This window comes from Nycticebus coucang, chromosome 20 (assembly GCF_027406575.1).
Source record: "Nycticebus coucang isolate mNycCou1 chromosome 20, mNycCou1.pri, whole genome shotgun sequence".
NCBI classification, from domain to species: Eukaryota; Metazoa; Chordata; class Mammalia; order Primates; family Lorisidae; genus Nycticebus; species Nycticebus coucang.
This window is the reverse complement of record NC_069799.1, coordinates 15,113,810-15,141,559: the sequence shown is the minus strand read 5'-3', so window position 1 is coordinate 15,141,559 and position 27,750 is coordinate 15,113,810. Positions and strand designations below refer to the sequence as shown.

Below are 27,750 nucleotides of genomic sequence, written 5' to 3'. Positions count from 1 at the left end.
TTGTTCTTCCACCAACTCTTGCATTGGGACTTTGACGTTTCAGGAGGGAATAGTCAATCTATGCTTTGGCTAAAAATTTGCAGGTTTTGAGTGAGTCTAGGAAGTGGCTTCTTTAACAATTCCCCCTATTGCTGCTGTTACTTTTTTTGAACTAAAAAACAAACACAGCTAGACAAAGCAAACACTGCACAGAGTCCCTTCTGCCCAACGCTTTCTAACAAAACAAATAACTTTGGTTCAAGAAAAACCATAAATCACTATCTTAAAACAAGACATAGAGTACTGACACTTTAAAGTCTCCAGTGGTTAAAGAAGGCAGCGGTGTCTGAGGAAGGACCTGGACTCAGAATTTGGACCTGCAGATTTGGGTCTTGCACTGGTGGGATGCAGCTAGTGCCCTATGTACATTCATGAGAATTAGAGAAACAGAAAAATGGGAATGAAGACATTCTCAGCAATACTCAATGCATATTTGTCATCCAGGGTCAGCTTCTGGCCTTATCAACCTCGGGATTGGTTTTAAGTTTAAGGATATCAGGACAATTGAAAGACAGAGACACAATGCCTGATTGTTGCCCTATAAAGGTAATTTGTAAAAATTTATAGGTTGTCCCCAAAAGTCTCCATACATAAGGAACATTCAAAATTGTAGCTAAATATACTTTTACAAAATATTGATTACAGAATATTAGAAAGAGATGGAAAGACACAGAATAATCTGTATATATTTTCTAAAGTTTATTGTAAATAAAAGTACGTATAGCTGGTTCCAGTGGATCATGACTGTAACCCCACCATGTCAGAGGCTGAGGTGGATAGATTGACTGAGCTAACAGGTTGGAGACAAGCCTGAGCCAGAGTGAGACCTTGTCTCTGCACAATAGTTGGCCATTGTGGCATGTACCTCATGTCCTAGCTACTTAGAGGCTGAGGCAAAGAATCACTTGAGCCCAAGACTTTGAAATTGCTTTGAGACATGAAGCCATGGCACTCTACCCAGGGTAACAAAGTGAGACTAGGTCTCAAAAAAAAAAAATAAATAAATAAATAAAGGTGAATGGCTCAACCTCCTACCCTACCCCAGTGATGTCCCACCTGGGAAAGGTAAATGACCCAATCCCCACCTTACTACAGATGTCCAACACAGGAAAGGGAATTTCCCAACCCTCAACATTCTGACCTTTAACCCCTCCCTTCACCTTTACCCACATGTAGATTTCTTCCCATCGCACCCACACCCAAGTGGAATAAAGTCAATTTAATTGGAAAAAGTAAATATTACTAACAATAGGTGGTATTTAGCTACAATTTTCCTTATTCCCTATGTATGGTGACTGTAGTGGCAAATTTTGGCACACCATAGACTATAACCACTCAAGATAGGTGATTGAAAATTGGCAGCAGGACCTTTGTACCTTCATTATTTGGGTCCGCATGCAATTTGCTGTTCTGAGAAAGGATATCAGAAAAGGTGAGGACTAGGAGAACAGAGATCTTCTCAAGCAAAACCCAAGGATACACATGTGGGGTCCTCCCCCTGGTGACTCAGGTCTTAAGAATTTATAGAAACTTAACTTCCTGAGACTCGGAAATTTCCACTTCTGTGAAATCCTATAGTCCTGTCAGGGCAGGAACAGCTTCTCTCCCTTGATTCAAACTGATCAGTGAGAAAGGAACCCATAAGCAGAAAGTTTTTGATTGGGGGGTGAAAAGGAGAAGACAGGGCAACTTGTGGAGTTTGGCCATTTTGAATTCTTCTGACTTTCCCTCTGCCAGCTGAAATAGCGCCTTTCCTCTTATAAACATATTGTTTGGGTGCTCTTTCTCCCCATTGGGCCTCCCTATATGGATGCCTCAACTAGGTGGAAAAAGGACTTCTTTGGCAGATCTTCAAGGAGTCAAACACCAGGAGGAATTGGTATGCAGGAACTGGTACCTGCACTGGGAGATGTGTAAGACAAGATAGGATAGATACCAGATGCCCACCATTTGGGTGGAAACTGGGATCTGATCAACGCCTGTGGTAATAGATTGCTGGCAGGTCTGGTGAGAGGTGTAAGAGAGTGAGTGAATGTGGTGTGACCGGAATGAATTCTGAGGGTGGGGTTGGACCTCCCCTCACAGGGCCTAGAGGAGTGTTGATTCTGCCTGCTATAGCCAAGAGGCAGTTTGAGTGGGAAATCAGGAATGCCCAGGTTAGGAAAAGGATTGGAATTGTGCGCATGTGAGTGCTTGGAGACTGACAGAGACGGGTAACAATAGGTGGTATTTAGCACCACCACCCCCACCCCCTTCACAGGGCAAAACAATTCTGTGAGCAGCCCCTTTTTCCCTGCTCCAACTTCATTCCCTGGCTTTTAGGAGAGAAACTGGAAGTTCCAGGTTTTCTGCTTTTCATCTCAAACAGAGGCCTGTTCCTTGGCAGCCAAGTGGCCATTTGAGACTTATGGGTAAATAAAAAGACATCAGAAAGAATGACTGTATTGTGGTTTTGTTACTGGAATTTCTTTATTCAGTGAGTCCTTGATCTTGGGGATTTGAGAATTGAGCCCACAGGCCACAGATCAATCATAAAATAGGATTTTGTTGGCGGAAGGGGCATGCAGAGGAAGTGGAGAGCACCAGAGGGAGCAGGTGCATGTCAGAGGTCTCCTGCATGGATCCTTTGTCTAGGGGTAAATAATTGGCCCTAAGAGATATGTGGCCAGTGCCTGGTAGATGGAAAAAATACCTTTATGAGCTGAATGAGCATTTTAGCAAATAAATGAATGCAGCCGCTCCCCTTGGGCAAAGTTATTAGGTCTTTGCATTTTTTCTTTAGGAAGGGGATCAGGGTGTGTGCTCCCTATTTAGGGTGGAGTCATCTAAAACTTTATGGGCTGCTTTGTTCATGACCTTACTAGAGCTCAAAGGGAGTGCTTGGCAGTGTGCAGTGTGTTTGTGCCTAGCTGGGAGTCTGACTTCTGAACTCATCTGAGCCAGAAAAATGGGGGTTCCCTGTGCAGCCCTGAGTGGGAAAATCCTATATTAATGCTCATTTCACAAAATGTCTCTCATTTGTAAAATGTAATAATTTGGTTGTTTAAATTCTTTGGGAAACTGAGTCTTTGTCAAAGTATAAGATTCTTGCCTTTTAAACCTTCTAATCATCAGTCTAGCCAAGTGAATAATTAACTTCATAGAAAACTGTGATCCTGTTTTGTGAAAAGTGGGTTTTTGAGAGTGAAAGACATTACATGGAAACGAAAATGGATTTGCGTAAGAAAAGGATGTTGTGTGGTAAATGTTGTCCTGAAACAGAATAGTTATATAGGAAAGTGATAGGCAGGGCAATCCAGAAGATTCATGTTTGTAGATTGTCTGTGCAGGTTAAATGAAGCTCATATAAAAGGGCATTTCTGAAGGAATTTACATATGATCCAGTTGACTATGTATTTCCTTTAGAATCTTTTAGCTTGTAATGTTGCTTGAACAAATAAATATTTTAAGCCTTTGATTGTTGACAAACCTTCCAAAATAAAAACTCTAAATTCAGTCTTTTTGATATATCAAGACCGCTGAAAATTTGAGAAAGACATATTAGGCTTAATTGGTTTGTTGAAAATGTATAGGAAACATTGTCAAATCTGAAATGGTGCTTAATTTTGTACGGATTATGTTCATACGTATTTTCTAATATCATAAAATATTGGTCTGTGTTACTGTACATGGTCAATAATAGTTTGAATTCAACTCAGAAAGTATTCTTTTTTTGTTTTTAGAGACACAGTCTCACTTAATTGCCCTGGGTAGAGTGCCCTGGTGTTACAGCTCACAGTAACCTCTAACTCCTGGGCTTGGGCGATTCTCTTGCCTCATCCTCCCAATTAGCTGAGACTATAGGAGCCCACCACAACACCCAGCTATTTTTTTGTTGCAGTTTGGCTGGGGTCAGCCCAAATCCGTCACCCTTGGCATATGGGCCTGGCGCCCTACCCACTGAGCCACAGGTGTCTCCCACAGAAAGTATTTTTTATAACTGCCTGAGTCCAAGCTTTGTCCTTCAAAAGAAATATTAGGAGAGGCTGATGAATTCTCTCAAACTCAAATTTCTGATGTCTTTGGAAATTAAATACCTTTGGCCTAAAAGCAAACTTCTAGAACTTTAATTAGAAAGCCAACATGTTGGGGCGGTGCCTGTGGCACAGTGAGTAGGGCGCCAGCCCCATACATCGAGGATGGTGGGTATAAACCCATTTGTGGCCAAACTGCAACAAAAAAATAGCTGGGTATTGGGGTGGGCATATGTAGTCCCAGCTACTTGGGAGACTGAGGCATGAGAATCGCGTAAGCCCAAGAGCTGGAGTTTGCTGTGAGGTGTGAGGCCACAGCACTCTACCAAGGAGTGAGATGCTGTCTCAAAATAAAAGAAAAAAAAAAAAACATAAAACAAACAGAAAGCCAATATATCCATGAGTATTGCTAATCTAACTTTTAACAGAACAGAAATCAGTTACATGGAATGAGGCTGATTTGTTTTGTTTTTTTAAACACTGGTGATCCAGTCTGTGTTCTGCTTTAAAGAAGTCACAAAAGACATTTTCTGTCTCTTCAGTGATTTGTAGCTTTCAACGATTTATGTACCTATAAGTAGAATTTGAAACATTTATTTTTTTCTCTCTCCTTGATTTCTCCAGAATTTGAAAGCCATTTGTAAGTATTCTTAATTTGTAACAGTACAGTTATTGCATAAGTTCAATAAAAATCTGTTTTGTTCTATAGGACGCAATGAAGGCATTGGTTATTTTACCAAGACTGTCATTGGAATAGCATTGTCAGAGGAGTCCAAACTACTAAGGAATTAAGGGTGACCTACAAGACCAATAAAAAAAAGCCCTTTGGAAAAACTGGCCAGATACCACCAATAATGTTTCCTGATCTGTGGTAAGTAAAGAAGGTTGCTTTTTGACAGGTCCCGAAATCTGAATTTGCTTGGGGACCTCAAGAGAAGAGGAATTTACCAAATGCATACAGGTATCTAATAGCACAGATGAAACCTGGGGTCGTGGAAGGCTTTCAAGTCTAACCTGAGATTTTTTTATAAAAGGTTTCAGGAAAGCCAATTTTAAAGGGAAGAAAAGCCTAGGTGACTAATAATTATTCTTGCTGCACTTTATGCAAATACAGACCTAGTATGCATAAGGTACAGTTTATTTTGGCAACTAAGTTAGTTCTGCTATAACTTGCCTTTAGTAAAGAGAGAAATGGTTCAAAAGGGAAAAAAATTGTGTCCCACCTGTATTAGATTCCAGCCTTATCTGCAATAGCATCTCATAAACTGAGACATAGCTGTTTTACTAAACTGACTTGTTCAATGAAATTAAAAGACTGGGCAAAAATTACAGATTTTTTTTTTTTTATTGATGCAGAATCTTGCTGTCACCCTTGGTAGAGTACCATGGTGTTACAACTCACAGAACCTCAAACTCTTGGGCTTAGGCGATTATTGGGCAATGAGTATAGAATTATATCTATATATAATATAACTAGTTATAATAGTATAATATAAATATAGCTAGTTATATTTGCTCTGAAACTTTAAAGCTCAACAAAGGTTGCCTGTTGACTATACTGGAAAAATTTGTACAGTATTAAATGTTATAGACACAGTAGATACCTCAGGAAAATTAGAACCTGAATGAGAATTTCCCAGTATATGGTGTGAGTGTAACACAACCACATAAGTGGCCCCACACCCAAATGATGTTCACAAATATTCACTCGAAGTTTCCAAAAATTTGGAGTAGTTCTACAGGGACTCTTAAAACTAAGTATTATCTTAAGAACTGTGCTAATGTTTAAGTAGGAATATTAATGCTCTCATTGTGTGAACCTTAGCCTTGAAATCCAGAACTTGTAGATGTTTGTAGGTAACTCCTAAATGGTTTCATTCTCTTACACTGAACCCAACCTTGACTTCGTCCCTGTCGGTGTAAGGGAGCCAGAAGGCCAAAGACATATGCAAGGTGGTTGAGGTCATGCAGAAGCCAGATGAAAGCCCTGAGAATTTCTGTGAAAAGACTGTGTGAAACATACAGACTGCCAAACCATTGTATGATGTTCCTAAGGGGGGAAAGACTGAATTAAACAGGCAGAAGCCCTAGGAAGAGTAACAAGAAAGATCTCCACTTGGGTAATTAACTATTTTGCTTAGTCTTTTGTGTCGGCACATCCTTTCTTTCTGGGGGATCAAGGGGATCATGTTTAGGTCAAAGATCAGAACCTGGTCCCCCTCAAACCAAGGTAGAAGGGCCTTTATACCATCATCTTGACCACATGCATGGCGGCAAAGGTGGAAAGAATCCTTGCCTGGATTCATTTCAGCTAGCTGAAGAGAGCTTTAATGCCCCAGGGGAAGCAAAGGGTAACTTTTAAGATTGTCAACATGACTTGTTCCAGCCACACACTGGCAACTGGCTAGTTGGCACACTGCTAAAGCCTGAGAAAGCTCCTCTCAGGACTTGTCTTAATTGCACTTTGGGAAAAGGGGAGGAAGGATGTAATCTGTGTAACCACACCATTGAGATAGGACAAAGGGTGACTCTTTTATAGCTTCCATGAATGGGAAGCTTGCGCTCATAACCAGGAGGGAGCTTGCGCTCATAACCAGATACACTACTCTATGTGTAACACAGGGAAAGGTCCAAACTCGTACTTATATTGGCCTACCAACATGGTGCAATTAAGGCCTGGGTAGAGAACCCCAGAAGAGTCACAGTTCCTGAAATCTGAATGCTGGTCCAGACCAAAGAAATATGAAAGCACTGCCAGATGACTCTAAAGGTTACTGCCTGAAACCCTCTGTGAGAGTGCTACAGCAGAAGAAACTGGGAAGGAAACTATAGAACAGATCAGAAATACTTCCATGCCTTAGATTTTGTAGAAAAGTTACGCAAATTCGAATGTGAAAATTGATTAATACTGGCTCCCACAGAAACAACCTGCTATTAAGACCTCAAATCAACATATATACGGAGTCTCAAAAGGGAGGAATGAGAGAGGTGTGAACAGGGAAGTATGAGGTGCACAACAGGTTTTCTCAAGGACCACAAGGATTCAGCTGCAGAGTCCTACCTTCTGCTTGATTCAAACTGACCAATGAGAAAGGTACCTGTGTTTTGGAACTTTTTGACTGGACATGAAAAAGGAAAGACTGAGGCAGTTGTAGAACATGGACAATTTGAATTCTTCTATGTCATAAGCTCCGCCAGCTAAAAGAAATCCCTTCCTCTTATAAACATGGTGTTTGGACCTTGTCTTCCTGCAATAATGTCTCAGAATAACCTCTCATTTTTGGTCCCAAATCTCTGACTAAACAATAATGTGTCCCAGAAATGAAGATGGAGGCTGGTATTAAAAATAATTAAAGTCCTGGGTGGTGCTTGTAGCTGAATCAGCAGGTTGCTGGCCACATATACCAAGGGTGGTGGGTTTGAACCCAGCCTGGGTCAGTTAAACAACAATGACAACTGCCAAAAAATAGCCGGGCATTGTGGTGGGTACCTGTAATCCCAGCTACTTGGTAGACTGAGCCAAGAGAATTGCTTCAACCCAAGTCTTTGAGGTTGCTGTGAGCTGGGATGCCATGGCACTCTACCCAGTGCAACAGCTTGAAACTGTCTCAAAACAAACAAACAAACAAAACAGTTAAAGTCCCAATGAGTTACCTTTTTACAGGAAGGGTATACTAAGAGACTACTCTCAAGCTAAAAGGCATTCATTTACTCCCCTGAGAAGCTCCATCCCCATATTTCAGGCTATCCACTGGACAGGTATGTCCCAGGAATTGATATTTGTGGAACATGCCAGTAGACATGGATGTTATGGGTATCTTGGGACATCTTCAGACAAGTGTGAAGGTCTGGAATGATAAATGACAGAAGTGTGACTAAGGACACATCATCCTGTACAGTTACCAATGAGGAGTCTCAATGCAAAGACATTCTGGCAAAAAAGTGTGCCTCGGCAAAATATAAGGAGTAAAGGCACAAAGATTTTGATAAGAATGTCACAGGATTATTACCTGCTTTCTTCTTATGAGTCATAAGTTCAGAAACTTATAAAAACCAACAATTTATAAAACAATCACCCACTGTTATATAAAGAAATGATAAATAACAAAAATACTGCATCTGTTTGAACAGAGAAATAAAGAGAAAAACAATTGATAATTGAAAGGTTACGGAGTCAAAGATGAAAGATTATTACGAGGCACGAGATAAAAGGAAAAAGCAGGCCCGGTTTGTGCAATTAAAATGCCTTTATTCCACTTGGGTGCAAGTGTCGTAAGATTTCCAACTTGCAGGGAATAAATCTACAATTGGATAATGGCAAATGGGGGTGGAAATTTGGGGGTGTTTAAAGGTCAGGAAGGTGGGGATACAGATATTCCCTTCCCTGGGTCGGACATGTGTTGTAAGAGTGGGGGTTGGCCTACTTACTTTCCCAGGTGTGACATCCAGTAGAAGTAGGATAGGGGTTGACCCATTCACCTTTCTTAGGTAGGTCATCCAGTGGTAGAGGGTAAGGAGTTAGTTGTTTTAGGCGGGTCCACCCTATCTGGGCATACTTCAACTCTATCAATAATGTAAATTGAATGGAAAGTTAGCATTTGGAAAAATGAGAAAGAAACTGAAAATTTGAGATTTGACTGCAAGACCTAGAATATTTAGGCTGAGGAAACAAAGAGGAACATTTACACTCAGCTTGCCGTACTTTTGGAAAATGCAGGGGGAAACCAGTCCTCCTGTAGAGTGTTAAAATATACGGGAGGGAATTAGGCTGAAAGGGATCCAGAGCCTTGCATTCCTAGGTTACAAAAGCAAAATCCAACTCCAATTTAGTCTTATAAATTACAAGAATCGTTGGTCTTTAAAGTGAAATCATACAAAAATTAGAGGGGAAGTGGGAGGGAGATTGGTGTGCTCTCACCTAAGAAGCACAATGTAAAAGTATATAGCAGGGAGGTGCTTGTGGCTCAGTGTGTAGGGTGCCATATACGAGGGTGGTCAGTTTGACACCTGCAGTGGCCAGCTAAAACAGCAGTGACAACTGCAACAAAACCTAGAGGGGCGTTGTGGCGGGTGCATGTAGTCCCAACTACTTGTGAGGCTGAGGCAAGAGAATCGCCTAAGCTCAAGAGTTGAGGATGGTGTCAGCTGTGATGCCACAGCACTCTATGAATTGAGACAAAGTGAGACTCAGTCTTAAAAAAAAAAAAAAAGGCTCAGCACCTGTGGCTCACGCAGGTAGGGTGCCAGCCACATACACCTGAGCTGGTGGGTTCTAATCCAGCCTGGGCCTGCCAAACAATAACGACAGCTACAACCAAAAAAAAAAAAAAAAAAAAAAATAGCCAGGCATTGTGGTGGGCACCTGTAGTCCCAGCTACTTGGGAGACGGAGGCAGGAGAATCGCTTGAACCAGGAGTTGGAGGCTGCTGTGAGCTATGATGCCACAGCACTCTACCTAGGGCAACAGCTTGAGGCTCTGTCTCAAAAAAAAAAAAGAAAAAAGGTATATGGCACACCTTCAAGGTGAGAGGCACATCTACAACACGGACTTTACCACACAAACACAAACTGTAATCTAATAATTTCTACCCTCATTTTAATATAAAATTTACAAAGAGAGAGGAGACACAAAAATAAAACATCTGATAAGTATTTTCATTGTTTAAATACCTACTTTGGAGCCAATGTCTCACTCTATTGCCCCAGACTAGAATGCAGGAATGTCATAACTCACAGCAACCCCAGACTCCTGGGCTCAAGCAATCCTCATGCCTCAGTCTCCCAAGTAGCTGGGACTACAGCCCCACCCCCAACTTGTTTTTTTATACTTTTTATATTCTTAGTAGAGACAGAGTGTTGCTCTTGCTCATTCTGATCTCCAACTCCTCAGCTGAAGCAATCCACTCACCTCAGCCTTCCAGAGATAGGATGGTAGACCTAAGCCTTGGCAGTTGGCCTCTTTGAATGTATGAAAACATCATTTTCATTTCTCAAAAAGTATATATACATATCTGTATATAGATATGTACAGAGAAACACACACACACACACACACACACAAATTCATAGGTTTTCAGGAAGGAGTAAAATCTCTCACCTGTCTCCTTTCTCTTGCCTCCAGCTCCCTCACCTCCATGGATTTCTGTTTTCACAAACCATTAATAAACCCAACAAACCAACCAAAAGAAAATGGAAATTCTGGGCGGCGCCTGTGGCTCAGTGAGTAGGGCGCCAGCCCCATGTGCCCAGGGTGGCGGGTTCAAACCCAGCCCCGGCCAAACTGCAACAACAACAAAAAAAAATAGCCAGGCGTTGTGGAGGGCGCCTGTAGTCCCAGCTGCTCGGGAGGCTGAGGCAGGAGAATCATGTAAGCCCAAGAGTTAGAGGTTGCTGTGAGCCGTGTGACGCCACGGCACTCTACCTGAGGGTGGTACAGTGAGACTCTGCCTCTACAAAAAAAAGAAAATGGAAATTCTTTTTCTTTACATTTTCTGAGGTATTTTGTCTTTCAGTATTTGTTTCTTTATGCCTCCAGTGATTCCTGAGTGTCCCACATGGAACTATGAACAATCATAGCTAAGGATGGAAAACACCTTGAAAAATGTTTGTTTTCCACCTTTGCTGAGGAAAAATGGACACACCATTCACAGTCACAACACGTTGTGAAATCAGCTGCATTAACTCCCCACTTCACTTAAATCCAGACACCCATCTGCCCTCAGCCTGGGCATTCTTCCTTGCTTCCTTTGGGATACTACGCTTTGTCTTTTGCTTTCTTTTCCACTCCTATCTTCCCTTCACTCACAACCTGCTCTCTGCTCTTTCTAATGGCTTCCACCCATTCTCTAATATAAAATAACCTTACACTTTTGTGTCATAATCTTGACCTAAAGAAATTCTTTGTCATCCTATGTGCAGGACCCACTGAGCAACTAAGCTTTTTCACACCTCTTGAAAGCACATGTAATGAGAAGAAGATGGAGTCAGCCAGCCTGGAGCCTAGAGAACACAGACACTCTGGTGGTTTTAGGTCCCATGTGACCTTCCCACCTGTCTCTCATCCTTATTGTTTTTTAAAGTTAGCTCCCACCCTAAAGATGCCCATCTTGAATAGTTGGGTATCTTAACTTTTGGATTAAAAATGTCATCAACTGTCACCACATTGTGACATACTATTTAAAATAAGGCGCTGGCATGTGCAGCTCCCACGAGGTAAAGTTGAGCACCAGCAAGGCCCTGGGGCCCAGACACTGGCTGTGGCGATGGACACCACTTGTCGGCTGGCTGGGAGAGGGCTGAGAGCCAGTATTCTGAGCACCCTTGGTGTGGCATTCCGGGGCCTTCCTGGGCCTCCAGGGCCCCTGTGCCCAATATGTCCACCCTCCATCTTCCCTCCCCTGAAACCCTAGCAACAAAGAAAAGTAGTGGGAGAAAGAGCTGCGACTCTGGGTGGCCCATCGCACCTCCCTGAGGAAGGAGAAATAAAATTATGGCCACCCAGGTAATGGGGCAGGCTTCTGGAGGAGAAGGGCTGTTCACAGGCAGCAGCAGCATTGGCATGGCATTGCCTAACGACCTGTATGACGCACACAACCTCTCCAAAGCTGAGATGGCTGCACCTCAGCTCATCATGCTGGCAAATGTGGCTTTAACTGGGGAAGTTAATGGCAGCTGCTGTGATAACTTCCACCATAGTCCACGTGTGGATTTCTCCGGACGTCCGGAATCTCAGCCCACCTGTACTGGAGGTGGAATAAAGGCCACTGTTAACGGCATGAATTGGATCTCCTTTTTCCTTTCATCTCGCCTCTCCTAATGATTTTATCCTTGGGTCCAGAACTTTTCACTAAATACATTTTAGCCATTTTTGTCATACCAACAAAAGCTATTGGACTCAATCTGAAAATCAGTCCATTGGCCTGTGCCAACGTCAAGGTCCTTAATACAACTTCTCAAGCCAAAAACACTGAGCATTGAATTAAAACAAGTAAAGAAAGCTATACCAAAAAATTAAGCAGCCATTATTGATTATTAAAACACAATCATAGGTGTAAAAACTTTAAAATGTATACACTGCTTCAATTTATCTAACAGTTCCCAACTCATTTAAAACAAGTAAAGATGTATAAAAGACATAGTCCAAATAAACAACAAACAAGATTTTTCAGAATATGCAATATTTCCTATCCAAAGAATTGTCATAATTACCCAACATCATTACCTGCCTGTACCTTTATAGTTATTCTTTTTTTTTTTTTGAGACAGAGCCTCAAGCTGTCGCCCTGAATAGAGTGCTGTAGCATTACAGCTCACAGCAACTTCCAACTCCTGGGCTCACGCATTCTCCTGCCTCTGCCTCCCAAGAAACTGGGACTACATGAGCCCGCCACAATGCCCATCTATTTTTTGGTTGCAGCCATCATTGTTGTTTGGCGGCTGGGTTGGATTAGAACCCGCCAGCTCAGGTATATGAGCTGACGCCTTAACCGCTTGAGCCACAGGCCCCGAGCTTATAGTCATTCTTATGTCATATATTATAAGCCTCTTAATATGTTACAAAATACAATGTATACCATTCATATGTACCCACTGTTTCACAAATTTCTTTTTCTTTCTTTTAATTTTATTTTAGACAGAGTCTCACTTTGTTACCATCTGTAGAGTATCTGGCATCACACAGCAATCTCAAACTTTTGGGCTTAACTGATTCTATTGCCTCAGACTCCAAAGTAGCTGGGACTATAGATACTGGCTACAAGGCCCCACTCTTTTTTTTTTTTTTTTTTTAAACAGGAGGTGTAGCTCTGGCTCAGGCTGGTCTCAAACTCATGATCTCAGGCAACCCACCTACCTCAGCCTCCCAGAGTGCTAGGATTACAGGCCTGAGCCACCATGCTCAGCCATGTTTCACAAATTTCAAAAACAAAATTAACCATTACAGCCCGCATGTCAATTTAATTAACCATAACAAATTTAAATTTAAAACTATTTTCATTTTAAATCAATTTCATAGATGTGAAAATAAAATCAATAAAAGTAGAGAATATGGTAGACACAGACCCCCCCACAACCTTTGTTAGCTATTTCCGAAGTGAGAATTCACTTTAAAACATAAGAAGAGGAAGTCAGTCAAACAGGCCAAACCAGAAATAGGGAATAAGGATAATAATCTTGGGAAAAAAAAAAAAAAAAACCGAGGAAGTAATGAGGCACTATAGGACAAGTTAATAGCATGCTTAATGATGTTTTATTGATGATGATTTTTGATTAGATTTTGTTATTTGTATTTAACTTGCCTATATTTTAACATGTAAGTATATTTCAGGTATACTTGCGAAATTATTCTCTATATAAATTATGAAAATTTGTTACATAGAAAAAAAAGCATGTAAAAATTTACTCTTGCTGTTCTCCGGAATTACTAGCCTGTCCCATAATAAAGCCTTTTTACGCATCAACTCCCTGTCCCTGTGTTTAACTACAGGCAAGCAAGCCACTTCCGGTTCCGCAACAGAGTGAGCCACAGAGTAGGGACCTCAGTTTAACAAAAGAAGGGAGGGGTTGAGGGCCGCACTGACTACAGCCCCCTCTCAAGAACAAACCCTACACACTCACTTTGGATTCTTCCCTGAGGATCCTTCCATTGTCACCACGAGGGAGGCGCTGCAGGCTACTCAGAGAAAGCTCTGGGCTGTGGTGCAAGTAACAGGTTCAGGAACGCTTGGAGCAACAGGGTCCCAACTCCCTGCCCCACTCCACCTTTTGGGAGGTGGGGTCCGTGGGCCAAGGGGTGCCAGTGGCAAACTTAGTCTGAAGACTCTAAAACTGAAGCCAAATTGCCGGGTCCCGCCACAGCCACCTCTGCCTGCAACCAGGACCATCCCCCTCTCAGGACACCCAGTCTCATATACTCACCATTTCCCAGCTCCCGGGATGTCCCGGTGTCCTCCCTACAGATCTCCCAGAACCTGCAGGTCACAGGGTGACAGAGGCTCCTGCAGACACACTTGGGATCTCCAGGAAAAGGAACAGCTGAACAGGAAGCCGCAGCTCAGAGGCCAACTCCAGAAACAAACCGCTTCTCAGAATCCTCGCGCTGCTTTCTTCTTTCTGGCTGTGCATCTGATTGGACAGTTCATACTGGAGTATCCCTGATTGGATAGGGCCTAAGACCCCACCTCTCTGACCGTTGCCATCCAACAAGAGGCTTGAAGAGGAATCAAACTATGCGAATAGTTTCTTCTCCACAGCAGTTTTTTCTTTCTTTTTAATTAAGGACAGGGATCGTGACTTTATTTATCTTGATATTCCTGGGTCATCGTGATTGCCAGACAGTAACTGTTTAACAAATTTCCATAAAAGGAATGGAACTATTTACTGAGTGTTTAGTCTGCGAGGCTTGGGCACCTACTATTTAAATAGGAGTTAGACTCTGCTGTGAATGTGTTTTCAATACACTTGGCGATGTCTAGGTAAAAACATGCACACAAAAAATTCAGGAACCGGGCAGCGCCTGTGGCTCAGTGAGTAGGGTGCCGGCCCCCAAATACCGAGGGTGGCGGTTCTAAACCTGGCCCCAGCCAGCTAAAACAGTGACAAAAAATAGCCGGGTGTTGTGGGCGGACGCCTGTAGTCCCAGCTACTCTGGAGGTTGAGGCAAGAGAATGGCCCAAGCCCATGAACTGGAGGTGCTGTGAGCTGTGATGTCACAGAGCTCTACGAAGAGCGACAAAGTGAGACTGTCTTAGGAAAAAAAGAAAAAAAAAGAAAGTAACGTCGTTTATATCCATATTCCTTACCTTTTAAAAACCACAATTGGCACGGTTTAAGTATTTCTTCCTTTAAGCACACCCCTCTTTTAGAAATAAAACACATTAGATGCTGAGTGAAAATTGCCTCAATCTACTCCATTCTCCCTTTTATCTTCCGCTATAACTCTTTTTTCAAAGGATGCCTTACTTTTCCTAGCCCTTACTGTTTTTCCAGCAATTCAGGCACAGACCCGCCACCCCTTTACAACAGTTTTTCAAACTCCTGCCACACTAACTACTCAGTCAGATTGCTGGTTATTCCAACATCTAGATTGTATAAAGGAACTTGAGTTTATTTTTATATCTGCTAATATGATTGCCTGGTGAAACCATTTGGAAAATAGATGAGTCATGTAGTACCCACAGCCAAAGAAGAAAAAAACATATTGCTTCACCAGATAGAAAGACAACTAAACATAGAAAAACTTCTGTGAAAAATCAAGAACTATCTTTGCTCAGAGACACATGACAACCAGATAATTAGAGAGAATGAATGGAACAGGGAGAAATAAAATGATGTTGTAAATGATTCTTTTAGAAATCTGAATAAAACTGATGGGCAGAAATGATGTAGAGAAAAAAGCCATTTTCCAAGAGTAGTTGAATTTCCTATCTGCAGAAGACAAAGGTAACAGAAAAATAATATAAGGCAACTGTTTTTATTTTGGGAAGAAGCTTTGTTTCTTACATAAGGATATTGTAGAGAGTCCACGCCTACTCTTGTGGTGAGGGGAGCAAGACTAGGGTATAAAGGACTTAATATTCAGTCTTTGGTTCATCTTTATTACTGGGAATTCAATGGGCTTCGAATGGCAATTTTAAAACAAATCAATGGGTATTGTTTGAAAGAAAAGTAAACGACTTGTGCACCATCATTTGTCATTTTCATTAGAAATTATAATCATAGGGTGGGCGCCTGTAGTTCAAGTCCAGCCCAGGCCTGCTAAACAATGACAACTGCAACCAAAAAATAGCCAGGCACTGTGGCAGATGCCTGTAGTGGCAGCTACTTGGGAGGCTGAGGCAAGAGAATCCCTTAAGTTCAAGAGTTTGAGGTTGCTGTCACCTGTGATGTCAGGGTACTCTGCTGACGGTGACAAAGTGAGACTCTGTTACAAAAAAAAAATTTTTTTTTCAATCATAATCACTTGTGTCTTCAAAATTTCCCATAATATATGAAGAACTACTACGAGAAAAGAAATTATGATTTTCATCAGGACATGCTGAGAGCTGTGAAAAGATTTCTGGGCTTGATGCCTATAGCACAGTGGTTAAGGTGCTAGCCACATGCACTGAGGCTTGTGGGTTCAAACCCTGCTCTGTCCAGCTAAGACAACAATGAGAACTGCAACAAAAAATAGCCGGGTGTTGTGGTGGGCACATGTAGTCACAGCTACTTTGGTCACTGAGGCAAGAGAATCCCTTAAGGCCAAGAGTTTGAGGTTGCTGTGAGCTGTGTCTCCGAGGCACTCTTCTATGGGTGACATAATGAGACTCTGTCTCAAAAAAGAAAAAAAATAAAGATTTCTGGTTTAATTGTATTTTCTTCTGCACTATTATTTCCAAAAAGCTTTCTATTTTCAAAAGTTCTCAGCATGCCTAACTTACAATTTGCTTTTTGTTTATCTGTTTGTTTTTTAGAGACAGAGTCTCACTATGTTGCCCTTGTTAGAGTGCCCTGGCATCAGAGCTCACCATAACATCAAACTCTTGAACTTAAGTGATTCTCTTGCCTCAGCCTCCCAAGCAGTTGAGATTTCAGGTGCCTGTCAAAATGCCTGGCTATTTTTTTTTGTTGCAGTTGTCATTGTTGTTTAGCTGGCCCAGGCTGGGTTCAAACCCACCAGCCTGGGTGCATGTGGTCAGCATCTGACTCACTGAGCTATGGGAACCGAACCTACAATTCGTTTTTAGAATTATTAATTTTTACAATTATTTCCAGCAAATCAAACACTTTAGCATTTTAATAGTACCTAATGTTGTTTGTTTTTTTTTATTTATTTACAGACAGAGTCTCACTCTATTGCCCCAGGCTAAGGCTAGAGTGCCATGGTGTCATAGCTCCCAACAATTTCAAACTCCTAAGTTCAAGCAGTTCTCCTCTTTTAGCCTCCCAAGTAGTGGGAATTACAGGTGCCTACCATCACTGCAAACTGAGTTTTGTTTTTTTTTTTAATTTTTAACTAAAATGGGTTTCCCTCTTGCTCTGGCTGGTCTGAAATTCCTGAGCTTAAGCAACCCACCCACCCTTGCCGCCCAGAGAATTACAGGCATTGTGGTAGAGACAGACACCACCACAATCTTTTTTACCTATTTGTGAACTTAGAATGCACTTGAAAATATATAAATGAATTGCTCATCACTGGTCAGGACTTTCACGAAAGTGAAACAACACAACATTCACACTGAACCAGTTAGCTGAACGGGGCTATTGGGTATCAAAGTAAAAACCTCAAATGTAAAGGCAGAAAGGGAAATTTCTTGATTCTCACCTACAGCCTTGATAAGGCAGCCTGTGAAATAAATTAATATTATATTTTCCAACCCCTGCAACAGCTTCGGGGATTTTTATCTATGGCAAGTTTCTGCCAGGTATGGATTCCTAACTATGGCTTAATTCTTAAACCCTTGTATCAGGCCTTCAAAAGACAGGAAACACACCCTTGTATTAAACTAAGGAGTGTGACAAAGCCCTGCAGAAACTTAAAGTCTCTCCAAGCCTCTGTTCTTGGTCTGCATAAATTAACAAAATTCTTCTTCCTGTATGTGTATGAAAGACAGGGAACTAGGGTTGGCCTTCAAGTACTGATACAAAAAATTCACTTTGGGACAAGTGACTATGGTTTATATCCCTCAACAAGTTTTCTTCCTACTTCAGCAAAAAATGTTCCTGAGCATGCACAAGGAACATTCCCTCGGTTTGGTCACTTCCTGAACCCACAAAACATCAGTTATGGTCCCCACAAACACAGCTGTTTTGTTTTCCTGGCCAGGGAGTTTCATCTTCTTGAAAGTTTCATCTTTCATCCATGAGAGAGTGGTGGCTGATTGGTGCAGCTCAAAAACAACATCTTCAGGACCACCTGGTTGAGGGTAGAGTTGGTCTGTCTGGCCAGAAACCTGTACAGCTTGACCAGCAGCCTTAGCTAAATGACCTAGATTTTGGGCTCCTTGTGACAAAACTGTTGGTTCTTGTGGTCATGTGTATCAACTCACCTGATGGTGACTCGTGCTTGATCAGGTCCAGAAAGAGCAACTCTACTGTTTTGAATCTGTTTTTTTTTTTTTAATTTCTGGAAGAACATTTCCAAGCAGGGCACACGTTTAAAAATTTCTATGCTCTGACACTTCACGAGTAAATGATGTATGTCTCTGGAAAACTTTGATTAATCTTTCAATGAAGTCTTTAGGATTTTCTGCCTCCTTCTGAGTACATAAATCAACTTTAGACAAATTTACTTTAGGAGGGAAAGCCTGTAATATTGCTTCCAAAAGACTCTGAATGTCAGTAGTTAGATGAATAATTTCTTGGTCATTTGTAGGGGATCCAGGAAAAGTATCTGGCCATCTGTTTCCTCTATGGATAGGATGTTCTCCTAGAAGCCTTCTGTCTTGTCTAATGACTGCAGTATAATCATGTGTAGGAAGAACATTCCTTAGCAACCAGTCAAGATCCCTGTGAGTGGGATTATGAATGGCTACAGCCTCTCTAATTCATCTCTAAATTTGGTGGGATCTGCTGAAATCATGGGGAAAGGGTTTTGTAATTCAAAAGATCTGCTGCAGTCCAGGGGACATGAATTCTCTGGGGGGTGAGTGGAAACCCTGGATGCATTCTCAAAGGGCACTGTATAGGGAGATCTGGGTCTGATGGAGTTCAATTACATAATCTTGGGGAATAAGAGGCATTATACGGGACACAAAACCAAGCTTTGTTTTGGCTCTGGAACAGGCCTACTTCTTGCTTCTCGGCTTTTATGCAATCAAACTGTGAATTTTGAGATTTTAAAATCAGAATGCCTTCTGTAAATATTGGAGAGATACAGATATTAAGGCAGGCAACCAGTTATTAAAAAGGTTTTCTGAAAAAGTTGCAGTAAACATAATTTTAATAGCTCCTAAGCACGATTGTTGAGGGGTTAAGGTCGGAGACTGAAGTTGTTTGTGACCAGAAACCCAGTGATCCAAAAGTGCTTCTGAGGGATCAGGGGCAGGTAATTGAGGATAGAGAGGAGTATAAATTGAAGGGCAACTTAAGGTGCAAGCAGATTTTCATTTTTGTCCTAATTTAGATTTCTGCTCTTCAGTTCTTTTTAAGAGAGTTTAGAAGGCAAGCCAAAACACTATTTTTCTTTCTATTTGATTTTCCCATAAATACAAATAAGGTAATTGCTTAGGATGAGAGGCCTCTAAAACTTTCTTTAAATAAAGGAGTCTTTCTAGCTCAAAGCATCCATCTTCTGGCCAGTCATAGTCAGAATTTCCTATGGTATATTTATTACAAAAGTGACTCAATCCAGTAAGTCTCTTTATAGAAAGCCCAGGTGGTAGTCTTCCAGGTTTAGAGGAATTTTTAATCATAGAAGCTAGACGTATTCTTGGAGAGGGCTTAGAGAAGACAGTTCCCATGATTCCTAAAATTCACTCTGAGAAATAGATTTATGATAGAGTAGACAGTGACCAAAAAGACTCAGTCCTCAGAGCTTGACATGTTTAGTACACACAGTGTGCTGCTGAGAATTTCATGTGTCTTGGACTCCTACTCTTTCTAGGTTGGCCACCCACCCACCAGATGACAGAGACTGAGGAGAGAATTTCCACTCATTCCCAGAATCAAGCTCAGAGACATAAAACAGAATGAGACAGAGTCTCAAGCTATCATTTTGGGTAGAGTGTCATGGCATCACAGCTCACAGCAACTCAAATTCTTGGGATTAAGCAATTCTCTTCCCTCAGTCTATGAATAGCTGGGACTACAGGCACCCACCACAACAACCAGCTATTTTTTTGTTGCAGTTGTGATTGTTGCTTTTTTAGCTAGTCCAGGCAGGTTTGAACTTGTCAGCCTTGTTGTATGTGGCTGGCATCCTACCTGCTGAGCTATGGGCACCAATGGAAATATAGGTTGATCCGTCTAGCTTGGAGCAAAATGTCAGAGTATGCTCTTAATGAAATTGCTCAGGCCTAGGAAACTGGGGTCCATTGTTCAGGCTTGAATGGGGGAACCCTGTATCAATAGAAGGGAAGATTTAGGGATTCTCCAGATGAAGGGTGATCTAAGGATCTGCAACAGACTCACAACTTGGGCTAGAGCCCTGTTCACTCTTTTTGACCTGATGATCTCATCTCTGGAAGACATGAATCTCATTAGCACATCATCTGAGTAAAGTTTTCCTTTTGAATTCAAAAGTCCATAAAGTTAATGAAAAGTGTAAACAATTAGGTCTCTTCCCAAAGTTGGCTTAATTGCCTCTGGGGTTAAGAGGGCAATGGCCAATACCACCTGTAGATAGTGTAGTTATACTTTAGCCATGGTGTTAATTTCTTTACTAAGATAAGCTATAGGTTGTAAAACTGGACCCCAGTGTTGGGTCAAGACTCCTAAAATAGGAGGCTCCCATAGCTCAGTTGGCAGGGCACTGGCCACAAACACCAAAGGTGGTGGGTTCAAATCCAGCCTGGGCCTGCAAAGCAACAATGACAACTGCAACCAAAAAATCACCAGGCATTGTGGCGGGTGTCTGTAGTCCAAATGCTTGGGAGACTGAGGCATGAGTTTTGCTTAAGCCCAAGTTTTTGAGGTTTCTGTGAGCTGTGATGCCAGGGTACTGTACCCAGGGTGATAGCTTGAGACTCTCTCTTGAAGAAAAAAAGAAAAGAAAGAAGAAAGAATAAAACTCCTAGGATAATCTGTAACATACAGATTAAGTTGTTGTCTAGTAGGAAGACTTAAAGCAGGGGCCTGTAAAAGAACATTTTTCAGCTCTTGGATTGCCTTGTTTGCCTCCAGTTCCCATTCTAGAGTGACCAGGCACTCTTTGAGCATTTTTAATTAAAGAATAGAGTGGTCTGGGGTGGTGCCTGTGGCTCAAGGAGTAGGGCGCCGGTACCATATGCTGGAGGTGGCGGGTTCAAACCCAGCCCCGGCCAAAAACCACAAAAAAAAAAAAAAAAAGAATAGAGTGGTCTAGCTATTTCACTACATCCAGGAATACAGAGTCTGCAAAAGACTGTAATTCCTAAGAAGCCTGGAGTATTCGAGGTTTGGGTTAAACCAAAATTGGTTCTAATCTTTCTTTGCTAAAGGCTCTGTTAGCCTGTGAAAGTTGGAGGCCCAAATAGTGTACTTCGGGCACATATAATTGGGCTTTAGTCTTGGAAAACTTTTACCCACAATCCGCTAGAAAGTTTAATAGAACTTGGGTAGCTTTGTAGCATTCCTCTGCATCTGGTGTTCCCAAAAGAATGTCATTTACATACTGAACAAGAGTCACTGTGGGATATGAGAACTGACTCAAGTGTTGGGCTAAGTCTTGTCCAAACAAGTGAGGGCTGTCTCTAAATCCCTGAGGTAATTTGGACCAATTGAGCTTATTTTGCTGATCCCATGTGTCCGTTGGTAATTCATACTTCTGGATTAATTTCTGTCTCTAATAAGGGAAGGCACAGTAGAAGTACTTGTCCTATATTCATATAAATGGTTGTTTCACTTTAGTTAGTATGTCCCTCCTCAGAAGGGGAGCAGGACTTTCAGGCATGATTAGAAAGGCAGGAGAGAACATCCACTCGCCCCAATTGCAGATTAAAGGCTGAGAGGAGAATTTGGTAACCGGCTTTCAAAACACCCTCTGTACATTTCTTTTTATTTTTATTATCATTTTTTTGTGTGTGTGACAAAGTCTCAGTACATCACCTTCAGTAGAGTGGTGTGGCATCACAGCTCACAGCAACCTCAAACTCTTGGGCTCAAGTAATTCTTTTGCCACAGCCTCCCTAGTAGTTGGGACTACAGGCTCCTGCCACAGCGCCTAGCTACTTTGTTGTTGTTGTTTTTTACTTGTTTAGCAGGCCTGGGTGTGTTCAATCCCATCAGCCCCAGTGCACATGGCCGGCACCCTAACCACTGAGCAAAAGACACCCAGTCCCCTTGTATAGTTCTTTTACAATAATTTGGCCCTGTAAGGAATCAGGCAATAAATTGGGTGTGTTTGATCACTGCCTCCTTAAGCCATTCAAGAAAGGCTGAGGGACTTTCTTTTTGTTCCTGGTAAATGGTAGACAACCTCAAATAATTCCTAGGCTTTTTTTGGATCAATGTCAACCTTCCAGGATACATGTTAGAAATTGTTTATGCCACCAGTCACCTTGTTTACCAGGTTCCATTCAGGATCCTCAAAGGATATGTCTTCACATGGGGTATCTGTTCCTCTCCTCAGAGGACATCCTACTATCAGTATTGGACATAAACTACAAATCACCTCACTTTCTAGCCTCATCCAAGCCTTCACTTTTCTCATCCAAAGTTCGAATTTATTTAGTAGTAGCATTAAATCTTTCCAAGACAGGCCAAAGCTTTTTCCTAACCTTTAGAGAATATATGTGTACCTCTCTGGGTCATCAGAAAATTTTCCTAAATTAATTTGTTTTAAATCTCCTAGAGAAAATGGAAGGAATACTAACACATTTCCCCTTTCACCACCCACAGTCTCAATCACGGGTCACAAAGCAGGATATAGTTGTTTTCTGCTTTCAGGACCAGAAGAAACTCTTGGAACAGACTTCTTGGGGTTTTCTAAAGGCATGGAGGACAGCACAGGTGTAGAAGTAGATGGTGTGTTTGAACTGGGTGGTGACGGCATCTCTTTCAGAAATCTCTGGCCATTTGGGTAAGTTACTACAGCATGGAGACATGGATGTATCTGACAGGTTTTACATAGTTGGGGGTTGTCTCTGAGAAAAAAAAAAAAAGCCTTCACATAGGGCATTTCAGACCACTTCTCTTCTTGTTTACAAAAAGATCTAACTGGGGGAGTCACCTGTGGCTCAGTGAGTAGGGCGCTGGCCCCATATACCGAGGGTGGTGGGTTCAAACCCAGCCCCGGCCAAACAGCAACAAAAAAAATAGTCAGGTATAGTGGTGGGTGCCTGTAGTCCCAGCTACTCAGTGGGTGGCTGAGGCAAGGGTATCGCCTGAGCCCAGGAGCTCTAGGTTGCTGTGAGCTGTGATATCACAGCCCTCTACTGAGGGTTATAAAATTAGACTCTTTCTCTAAAAAAAAAAAAAAAAAAAAAAGATCTAACTGAAAAATGGTATCATAATGTAGAGTACCCTCTGGTGGCCATTGTTGATCCTTGGCAAGTTGATATTGAGTCCAGGTTTGGGTGCAGAAGAAAACCATGCTTTCCTTTTTCAGCGTTTGGGAATCAAAAGGGTCCCCATGCTTCAGAATGCAGCCCAGTGGGGTGTTCTCTTGGTGAGAGAATATGTTACTCATCACAGATCTTCAATCCTGGAAGGTGGCCCCCAAATATGTTACTGGATTTCTTTCTTCAGTAGGTCCTTGGTCTCAGGGATTCCAAGAATGGCCCACAGACCACAGATCAGTGGCAAGACAGGATTTTATTAGACAGAAATGAATACAGAAGTAGTAAAAAAGCACCCGAGCTTCTAGCAAAGGGGAAGACCCAAATTGGAACTCTCCAATTTTCAAATAATTTTTGTAATGAAAATCATCAAATCCTGGCTTGGGGCCTGTAGCTCAGCAGGTAAGGCGCCAGCCACATACAATGGAGCTGGCAGTTTTGAACCCAGCCCAGACCTGCCAAACAATAATAACAACTACAACCAAAAAATAGCTGGGTGTAGTGCCAGGTACCTGTGGTCCCAGCTACTTGGGAGTCTGAAGCAACAGATACACTTTAGCCCAAGAGTTTGAAGTTGCTGTGAGCTATAACGCCACACACTCTACTGATGTCCACATAGTGAGACTCTGTCTCAAAAAAAAAAAAAAAAAAAACAAGGTGAAATCGTGTTGTTATTGTCATTTACTTTTTCTTTTCTTTGTATAAAATCTCAGACAAGGTATAGTAAGTACTTTTTGATATTATGTATTCTTTCTATACTTTTAATATTGGTAGCTAACAAAAAGAAAAAACCATTCTGTACCTGGTTAATATTATTTACCTGATTTTAAACTTTCTTAAATGTAATTTATTTTGATCAATCTTATTTTATTGTAGGATATTAAATATAATTAGGTATTGCCATTTGATGTATTTTTTTTTTTTAAATAGAGTCACACTCTGTCACCCTGGCTAGAGTGCCATGGCATCACAGCTCACAGCAACCTCAAACTCTTGGGCTTAAGTGATTCTCTTGGCTCAGCCTCCCAAGGAGCTGGGACAACAGGTACCAACCAAAACACCCAGCTATTTTTTCTGTTGCAGTTGTCATTGTTGTTTAACTGGCCAGGAATGTGTTCAAACCCACCAGCTTCAGGGTATATGGCTGGCACCATAACCACTATGCTACAGGCGCGGAGCCAGTTTTTCTATTTTTAGTAGAAACAGGGTCTCCTCCATCCTCTGTCTGGTCTGAAACTCCAGAGCTCAAGCAATCCTCCTGCATCTGCCTTTCTTCAAACCAATTTTGGAATTCTTTTTTTCTTTTTCTTTTTTTTTGAGACAGTCTCACTTGGTCACCCATGGTAGAGTGTTGTGGTGTCACAGCTCTCAGCAACTTCAAACTCTTGGGCTTAAATGATTCTCCTCCCTCAGCCTCCCGAGAATCTGGCACTACAGGCAACTGGCACAACATCTGGCTATTTTGTTGTTGCAGTTGTCACTGCTGGTTAGCAGGCCCAGGCTGAGTTTGAATCCACAAGACTTGGTGTATGTGGCCAGCGCCCTAACCATTGAGATATGGGCAGCCAGCCAATAAAATGTCTTTTTAAAAAAAATATTTCCTTTATCTTCAGGTAACAAAATGTACTGAGGGTCCCATCACAACAGTAAGGACAATGTTCCAATATAGTTATCTGTTCACTGGCTAAATACTCCCTCACACACAAGGTCATGTAAACTAGTGTACTGTCATGATCCTAGACCCTTGAGATGGAGGCTAACATTTTTAGAGATTGTCCTAACTCCTTCCCTTTTGACATTTCCATGTTCCACCATGCTTCTTACATTCAGCTGAACATTTTGACAGCCCCTTAAATAAATTTTTGTAAGTTTTCATAAGTTTTGCTTAATACTGGCTGCCCTGAGCAATCTTCATCAGTGAGGCTTTCTCTCCTCTCAGAAAAATGTTCACTCCATTTGTAAACTGCCATTATCTTTATGGCCTTAAGACCATAATCTTGGACTAACTTGTCCCTGATTTCACTAATGCTCTTCCCAAGTTTAACAAGAAATTTCTTAAAGTTTGTTCATTGCTCTAATTTAAGCTCCGACATTCTTGCAACACACAAACCCACACAAGAACAAAAATAAATGTCACACAGCAAGACACCACCACATATCAATGAAAACACAACCGCGAGGCAGTGATACAGCAAGGTTATGAAACCCCGCTGTGTTTTTGTATAGTGCTACCGCTGTAAGTGCACAGTGTCAAATTCACAAAGTTAATTCTCAGATCTGTAATCAACTTCTTTATAAGGAGAAAAAGATCAAAAAGTAAGGGTCATTGCCATTTGGTATTTGGGTAACAGATTGACTTACTCTCTTTCTTTCTTTTTTTTTTTTTTTGAGACAGAGTCTCATTATGTCGTGCTCAGTAGAGTGCCTTGGCAACACAGTTTTCAGCAACCACAAACTCTTGGGCTTAAGCGATTCTCTTGCCTCAGGCTCCAAGTAGCTGAAACTACAGTTGCCCAGCAGAATGCTCAGCTATTTTTGGGGTGTAGTTGTCATTGCTGTTTGGCAGACTCGGGCTGAGTTAGAACTGCTATCTCTGGAGTCTGTGGCTGGTGCCCTAGCCAGTGAGCTACAGGCGCCGAGCCTCCAGCTCACTTCTTAAACCACTCACCTGCCAAGGAAAAACCAGAAGACGCAGATAGCCAACTATTACTTCTCTCCTCCCTTAACTTCCTGTGTGTGCAAGTTTCCTATTGTCAAATAGAAAATGGACTTCAAATGGAACATGTACCCCTGGGAATATAGGTAGAGACACAGAGTAATTGTACATTAAAGATACAATAATTAAAATAAAATGTAATGGTTAGGTACCATCAGATGAATGTCAATACTACTTCATTTACAACCCTTAGGTGTTGGGCAATAAGTATTGATCTATTCCAATAAAAATAGGGGTGTTGGCCCGCTTGGTAGCTCACACCTTCCATCCCAGCACTTAGGAGGTGGAGGCAGATGGATTGTCTCAGCTGTCAGGCTCAAGACCAGCCTGAGTCAGAGCTAGACCTCATCTCTAAAAAATAAATAGTGGTTGAGATGGGCAACTGTAGTCCTAGCTACTTGAGAGGCTGAGGCAAGAGAATTGCTTAAGCCCAAGAGTTTGAGGCTGCTATAAGCAATGGGACTCTACTTAGTGTGACCAAGTGAGACTCTGTTTCAAAAAAAAAAAAAAAAATGAGGGAGTTATGTAGAGATTGGCAGGGCTATATAGGCCCACATCTCATGGTGTGGTCAATCAAAGGGGCTATGCCTATTACTGTTCCATGTTTTAAAAAGTATGGACTTTTTTAAAGTGGTTGAGCTTCTGATTTTAAGTGGGCCTCAACTGTGGTGATCTTGAGGGCTTTCCTAGGTGTATCCTCTTTCCGGGAAAAGAAGTTTACCTTACCAAAATCCATTACCTGGATTTTGATTACTTCTGACCATTTCTCCTCATTCTGTAGATCAGTGGTTTTCAACCTATGGGTCACAACCTGCAGGAACTGTATTAAAGGCTTGCAGCATTAAGAAGGTTGAGAACCACTGTTCTAGATGCTGGAGTAGCACCTATCAGACATATTCATGTTATACCTTCGTGGAAGGCTACTGTTTTCTGGACAGAAGGTAATAGGAGTACATAATTTAGACAAGACTCTCCTCAGCAAGACAGCAAAGAAATCAAGCATCTGAAAGAACCAATGAGTCATCTCTTTTACTCCAATCCATCATGTAAGAGGTTTAAGAAAGAATTTGTGTTCCAGCTGTCCTGTCACTCCTGCTACAGAGCCAGGTTGTTTAGTCATAGGAGAGAGTGCAGTTTGAAGCACTAAATATGCAGCCCTAGCATTTGTTAGAAAGTCTTGGCCCACAGCTTTCCACAGGTAGAGAAGAGAGGGTAGACTACCCTTTAGACAAAGAATCCCTACAGATATTAAGGCAAATTGTCACTGCCCAAAAAGGTATGATTGTTATGGACCAAGTAATTCCTGTGGACAATGCTGTGCTCTTCTCAGGTAGCCAGAGTTCTCCAGGCCATGCATTTTCCCACCTGGAATCACATCAGATTCCAGGTGCAGGTATCTGTTACCAACTATCTAACCCCTTCCTACTCTCCATACCTGAGTTTCATACCTACCTGTACTTGGGGACCTCTTTGCCTCACCCAGTCCTCTTGCTCAGATGATGTCCCTGTCTGCTCTGATTCTTACCAGTGACCACAGTGAAAGGGCTGCCCATTGATTCAACCTGAGAAGGGTCTGGAGTGTCTTCCTGGATCTTTCTCAGGGAGTCTGTGAAGAGGTTTACCACAGAGCATTTGCCTCCAGTTGAAGGGTGGCTAATGAGCGCTTTCGTAAAGCCAAGAGAAGAGCAAGGCTGTAGGTTAATAAAAGACCACAGTGATGCAGAAGTTGAAAAATCTAGTCCAAACACCTTATTTAATTGAGAATGTCACAACTCAAAAAGGGCAGCAATAAGGGCATGGAGCCCCC

At 41.8% G+C, this 27,750-nt stretch overlaps 1 pseudogene; it reads right to left on the bottom strand.

Annotated features, from left to right (window-relative positions):
- The window catches only part of LOC128572468 (ribosomal protein L18-like), a 49,914-nt pseudogene extending 22,418 nt beyond the window's left edge, over positions 1–27,496 (bottom strand).
- Positions 27,497–27,750: the final 254 nt, after the last annotated feature.